General features: G+C 27.1%; 1 long non-coding RNA gene across 2 annotated transcripts; it reads right to left on the reverse strand.

Moving 5' to 3' along the window:
- Nucleotides 1–3,204: 3,204 nt before the first annotated feature.
- Nucleotides 3,205–5,508, reverse strand: LOC135932049 (uncharacterized). 2 transcript variants are annotated; one of them, XR_010573268.1, is made up of 7 exons: nt 5,408–5,508; nt 5,188–5,253; nt 5,092–5,135; nt 4,956–5,047; nt 4,838–4,903; nt 3,589–4,599; nt 3,205–3,536 (listed from the first exon to the last, which is right to left on the reverse strand). It is a non-coding gene; the product is annotated as an uncharacterized LOC135932049 (long non-coding RNA). The 2 variants fall into 2 exon arrangements; XR_010573267.1 differs by having other exon boundaries at nt 4,956–5,020; nt 5,070–5,135.
- Between the last annotated feature and the right edge of the window lie 1,121 nt (nt 5,509–6,629).

The following is a 6,629-nucleotide window of genomic DNA, read 5'->3' on the forward strand; positions in this document are numbered from 1 at the left end:
CAATGTATTAAAAGGGTTTATATATTAGCAACTCTTTCCATTAGTAAACTAATGAGAGAACATTCTATTTTTAAGAAGAATAACAGAGCACTGTAGAGGTAACATTTGCAGGGCATGGCCCGGATTTTTTTTAAAATATTTACGGCCCAGCTAGGGATTTTTTTAAAGAAAATTTCAGGCCCGGTCCGGCTTTTTTTTAAAAAATAAATAAAATTTTCAGGCCCGACCCGGATTTTTTTAAAATAAATTATATTTATTTTTGATTTTTATAGCTAATAATAAAGATTTCAAATATAGGCTGTTTTAAAATATACAGCCCGGCCCGGATATTTTTTTTTTAAATTTTCAGGCCCGGCCTGGGTGTTTTTTTTTAAAATTCAAGCCCAGCCCGGATGTTTTTTTTAAAAAATTTTGGGCCCGGCCCAGGTATATTTAAATAAATTAAAATAGGGTCCGGCCCGAGGGCCGAACTTGCAGGTCTCTGAAAAACATACCAAGAAGTACAACTTCTGAAAGTAGATTGAAAGGTTTGGATATTTTGAATATTCATAGGCATTTGATGACAAGCAAGGATAAGATAATAATTAGAAGATTGATTTTATATTGTAAATATATAACATACAAAATTAATTATTCCTAAGAAACTTTTTGTGTATTAATTTATATTTCTAAAATTTAAATTTTTTATACTTTATATATAAATTTTAAAGGCTTAAAAAATTCAAATTTCTATTTTGGGTCATTTAAGTGATTCTTTACATATAATTTTTTTATAATTCACATTAATTTAAAATTGTATATTAGAAATAGTTATTAGTCCTAATAAATATATGCTTGATATTTTTAAAAAATAATAATATTTCTTAAAAAATTTTATTATCCCCCCCCCCCCCCCCAAAAAAAAAATTCCTGCGTACGCGCCTGCCTCCATCCCATTAATTTGATGTCCCAAATTGATAACTTCTGTTACCCCAAGAACACTTTTTTCTCTGCTGGCCCTTAGACCTTTATAACAAATTCTTTCCAAAACTTCCTCCAAACGTTTATTAAGTTGCTCCGGTGTTACACCCGTAATCAACACATCATCGATATAAAAAAACTCTTTATTGGCCCTGGAAAACTGATGCCATAATACGCTGAAAAATCGACGCTGACACACTAAATCCAAGCGGTAACCTACAAAAGGCAAATAATCCTTTGGGAGTCGTTATCGTAAACAATTTATGAATTTCCTATTTTAAGGTAACTGTAAATACGCAAAAGAAAAATCAATTGGAAAAATATTTATCCCCCTTGCCAAAATTTCTTCAATTCTAAGCAATGGATATTTTACTTCCACATCCCCAGGATTTAAAGTAACACGGAAATCTGCACACAGCCTCACTTTTCTATTAGATTTTTTCACTGGGATCAATTGTGTGGCCCATTCACTATATTCAATCGGAATAATAATCCCATCATTCACCCATTTATCTAATTCGTCTTATATTTTCTTTTTCCATACAAAAGGAACTCTTCGACATGCCAAAAAAAATGGGTGAAAACCCTTCTTTAAGTTTAATGTTTACTTGATAATCATTTAGAAATCCTAACTTTTTTTCAAAAATTATACCATATTTTTTAACTAAAATAGGTATAGCATTATTAACTTTATTTCATTCATTACTTTCAAAATTTATCATTTTATCTTTATCAATTCCACTATTTGCTTTAGGGTTACTCGACTCTATTATTAATTTTTCGGGATACTCAAGAATATGATTATTAACGACAAGACTCTTTTCTTCTCTCAATAAATTAAACCATCATTTCCCTAATTTTATTTCGGATGCTATCCGCAATTTTTTTCCTTTCGGCATTATCAGCTGCCAATTCGCTATCAATGATAAAAAAATCCCAATAGTTATTACAAGGTCCGATTTTAGTAATCAAATCCCACCCCACAATAGTTTCTACATTCTTTTTTTTTTTTGGGGGGGGGGGCGTCACAATCTAAGGTGATGTTATAATTATTTTAAAAAATACTTTAGCATAAATAACATTCCTTTATTTAATCATGTATTTATTTTTATTATTTAAAATAAATTTCAAAATGTAGATATTTTAATATTAAAAATTTTATTGTATAAAAACTCTATTTAAAATTTTTTTTAACAATTGCATAAAATATAAGTAAATGTTATGCAAATAATATTATCAAAATATAAATACACAGTACTTTAATTAAAATTAGTAATGACCGTATAAATTTTAAGAATTAATACAAAAATTATATAAATGTTATAACTAAGAATTAATTTTATTAAAAAATTTGATTATAAATATTATATATTATCATATTTTGCATTTTTTTGAACTGAATTTATAAAGAGAGGTCTACATTCTTTGAGATTTTGCTCATCTAGAATCAAATTTTTATCTAGAATAATTTCCTTAGAAATATTTTATAGGGCTAATCCAGTTAAACGTTTTTCACCGGTGGTATTTCTTAAATAGGTCTTTAACCTTTTTAAAGTTGAAAAAGAATTTTCATTAGTGCAGGTACTAATTGATAAGGAAGCTAAAATAAGCAATAATGATTTGATAAAGTGCAATTACACATGGAAAGGGCCTGCAGAGCATTTTTTGGTTTCAAAGAATATTCTATTCTGTCAAGATTTTTATACAAAATTCGACATCACAAAGTAACTTATCATATGAGCCTATTAAATCTCAGTGTAAAACTCTGAAATTTTCTTAATATCCTCTCGTTTATTAAGTGTAATTAACAGTTTAGACTCAACCGGCAAAAGAAAATAAAAGCTTTTTAAAATAAAATTATGACTAATAAATCTTTCCTTTAATGAAATAAAAATGTATCAATATAAATCCTCAATCGTAGATGCATCAATATTTGAGAGATTAGATTGTCTAGAAACTACTCTACGTTTAAAAATTTCAATCCCAAACATATTAAATCTCCTTTACTTTCTCATATATTTCATTAAATTTTTCACCAACATTCTTTGATATTTGTTAATATTTCAACAATATCCTTTGCCCTACTCATAATCTCTCTTATATCCAAATCAATTTTTATAACATTTTGCTAAAATCATATGTATAATTAAATAAAAAATAAACGCAATAAATTACTTTATTTGGGTTTTTTTTACAATGTAAGAGAGCCTTTATCAAATAAAATATAATAATTTCATATTAACATACTATATCTATAATCAATATAAAGATATATAATTAAAAGAAGTGGAATTTTTTTAAAAAAATTTATATTTAGGTAAATGACCCATGTATGGATATGCAGTTGGAACGACAGATTTCAATTGATATTCTTTGTCGAAGGTAGAAGCCTTCTTATGGATCACCTGTTATTATAACCTTTGCCCTATTGTTTTGAATAATTTTATGGCTTGGGGGATATTAAAAATTGCGGCTTCGTAATAGCCTGCTAAAGATTTTCAGCATCTGCGGAATCTTTTTCTTTGTCTGATATGTAGGATTCGAGCGATATTAGAATTATAAATAGATATCTATTTCTATAATACATAATAAAATCTAATAAATTCCAATTAAATAAAATTTTTTTACGTAAACTGTTCCGGATGTCTCGAATTTCCCATGCCTCAGATATCATCAAATTTAGTGTGAACCACAGTGAACATATAGAGCTGTGCTATACTAGGTCTTGAAGGAATGCAAAAAATTTTTTGGCTCTCGTCTCTGATTTAATGTGATGTAAGTCAATAAATTGAACAAAAAGTTCCTTAATTTTGAAATCACCTGATTCCATATCAATAAACCTTACTGCTATGGATAACTGCTCTATGTTATCAACATCCGAAGTCTCATCCGCCAAAACACTAAAAAATGGTGATGCTTTCATTCTTGTAGAAATTTCTTTTAATACGAACCTATTGCATATGATTATTATTTCAATTTGAATACTTGGACTAAGGCAGTGGACATTATAAACAGAGCTTTTAAAAAGCTTTATATAGTTATCATTATTATTGCATAAAAGTATCAACAATTCCTTGAAATTCCCTACATTATGAGAAGAGTGGTCAGTAGATATTCTATGAGCTCTTAATGCTCTACCTCTCTAGTCAAATATTAGCATCAATAATTATCATTATCCTTTTTATATCATTTGTAACTTGTTTAAATTTTTATTCATCCAAAACTTTGGTTATTGATATTTTTTTACAATTTGATATTGCTTTTAAATTGTCAAATATTTCATATGAATTTATATGATATTTGTTTTGTTGATGAAAATTAAAATTTTCTAAGGCGTCTTTTCACTTGGTATACCCAGTACTAATAATGTTTATAGCTTTTGCAACCCTTTCCCAGCATATCTTGGTGAGATAATGACACACACCTTACAAAAAGCCTCTTGTTTTATCACTGAGTAGGCAAGCCACTTATATATTTTTAGCAATGATAATTGAAATGCCAAATTTCTCATATTTAATGACACTGGAAATTTATAACCAATCCTAAGCTCCCAAATATTTTTAATGCACATTAATTTTTCATTGTCATTATGGAAATTGTGGTGTAAATAGGTTGCAACACCTTTTTGACAAAGGCTGTCTATAATTTTTTAAATTAAAATTTATAGCTTTCAATATGAACTGTTGTACTATAATATAATAAACCCAATTATCTCAGAGCCAAAAAGACAACCTTATTATGAGTTTGTTTAAAAAACTGACTAACAATTTGCCAGGTCATACTAATAAATTTGCAGGGTAAGATAAATATAATTTCTGTGGGAGAAATATAAAAATATAACTTCAATAAATATAAGTAACAAAATAAAAATTCATACTTTCATCATGAAGATAATGAGCCTTCTCTACTAAATTTGAGTTGGGTAGATATGTTGGTGATTGAACTATGTAGTATAAAAATATTTCCTTAGTAAGAAACAAAATATATATCTATACCTTTATCAGGAAGATGATGAGCCTCATCTGTAAATTTGTGATAGGTAGATATGTTGGTTATTGAACTATATGATATAGGAAATATTTCCTTACTGAGAAACAAAATATATATACCTTTATCAAGAAGATAATGAACCTTATCTTGTAAATTTGTGATGGGTAGATATGTTAGTGATTGAACTATGTAATATAAAAAAAATTACTTACTAAGAAACAAAATATATATCTATACCTTTATCAGGAAGATAATGAGCCTTGTCTTGTAAATTTGTGATGGGTAGATATGTTGGTGATTGAACTATGTAATATAAAAAAAATTACTTATTAAGAAACAAAATATATTTATCAGGAAGATGATGAGCCTCATCTTCAAATTTGAGATTTTTAGATATGTTAGTGATTGAACTATATAAAAATAATTCCTTACTAAGAAATAAAATATATATCTATACCTTTATCAGGAAGATTTTCCAATGTAGTAGTAGGTATAAGTAGTGTCTGTGCTTGACTGTTGAAATAGGAATAAATTGAATATTGTTTTTTTTCATATTGGCAAAATATATATTTTTATAAAAATATTTTTTTTTTAAAATATTTAATTTAATTTTATAAATATTTATTATTAAAAAAAACTATTTAAATAATATCTAACCAATAAACATAAGTATAAAATAAAAGCATAGAAAACAATATATCAATATAAAATAAAATAAAAAATTATTTTATAAAAATGGAGGTGGGACTACAAGTTCCCAAAAAACATGAATAGTTATATTTTAAAATAGTTATTTGTAGGATTTGTTTTAAAAAATAGTATTCTTTTGGTTCTGATGTAAGGGTTCTTATCTTATCGCCTATATTTTTTAAGAATTTTAAAGTTCAGCTAAGCATAAGTCCAAGGGAAGAGATAACGATCGGTGTAAAAATATAATTTGTTAATTTGGAATATTTCATTGTTTTTTTTCCTCGGCTATATCAACTGGATTAGAATTTAAATTTTTTGGGAAAGAAGATACGCATGTGAAGTCCCAAATTAAGGATTTCCCTAAAGATCAAGGCACGGTAGTTAAGCCATCTGGTCTAAAGCCATCATCTAATGATAAATTTGTAGGATCCAGGATTTTTGGTATTCGGGCCCTGATAAGAGAACGGCTAATAGCTAAATTAATTGCTGCATGCCTTGCATGCCTGCCTTGACTATATATACAATTTAAACTAGGTCTCCCTTTGGAGTCAACTATTATTTTACATTTGATGCAGGCGCGTAACCAATAAGGGGGGGGAAGGGGGAAATTTCCCCTCCCATCGCAAATTTGACTATTTTCATAAATATCATTTTAAGTTAATAAAAATGTTACCCCCCCCCCCCCTCCAATTAAAATTTTACAAATATTTGAATATCAATTTTCCAACATATTATTCAAAAATATTAATAAAATGGAGAGATTTAAATCAAACGATAATTTATTTTATTATTATATATATTTATTTTATTAAATTCAAAATTAGTAATGAGTAGAATCAATAAGTATTTTTAATAATATTTTAATTATTAATATATATCTATAATTTTTTAAATATTTTTCATTTTTACTTCCATTTTGTAGAACAGAAGAAATAGAAATACAAAAGTTAAATAAGACTAAGCTTGAAAAAAAGTAATGTGTCGTCAGA

This window comes from Gordionus sp. m RMFG-2023, chromosome 1 (genome assembly GCF_954871325.1).
Source record: "Gordionus sp. m RMFG-2023 chromosome 1, tfGorSpeb1-WG-v2, whole genome shotgun sequence".
Lineage (NCBI taxonomy): Eukaryota > Metazoa > Nematomorpha > Gordioida > Chordodea > Parachordodidae > Gordionus > Gordionus sp. m RMFG-2023.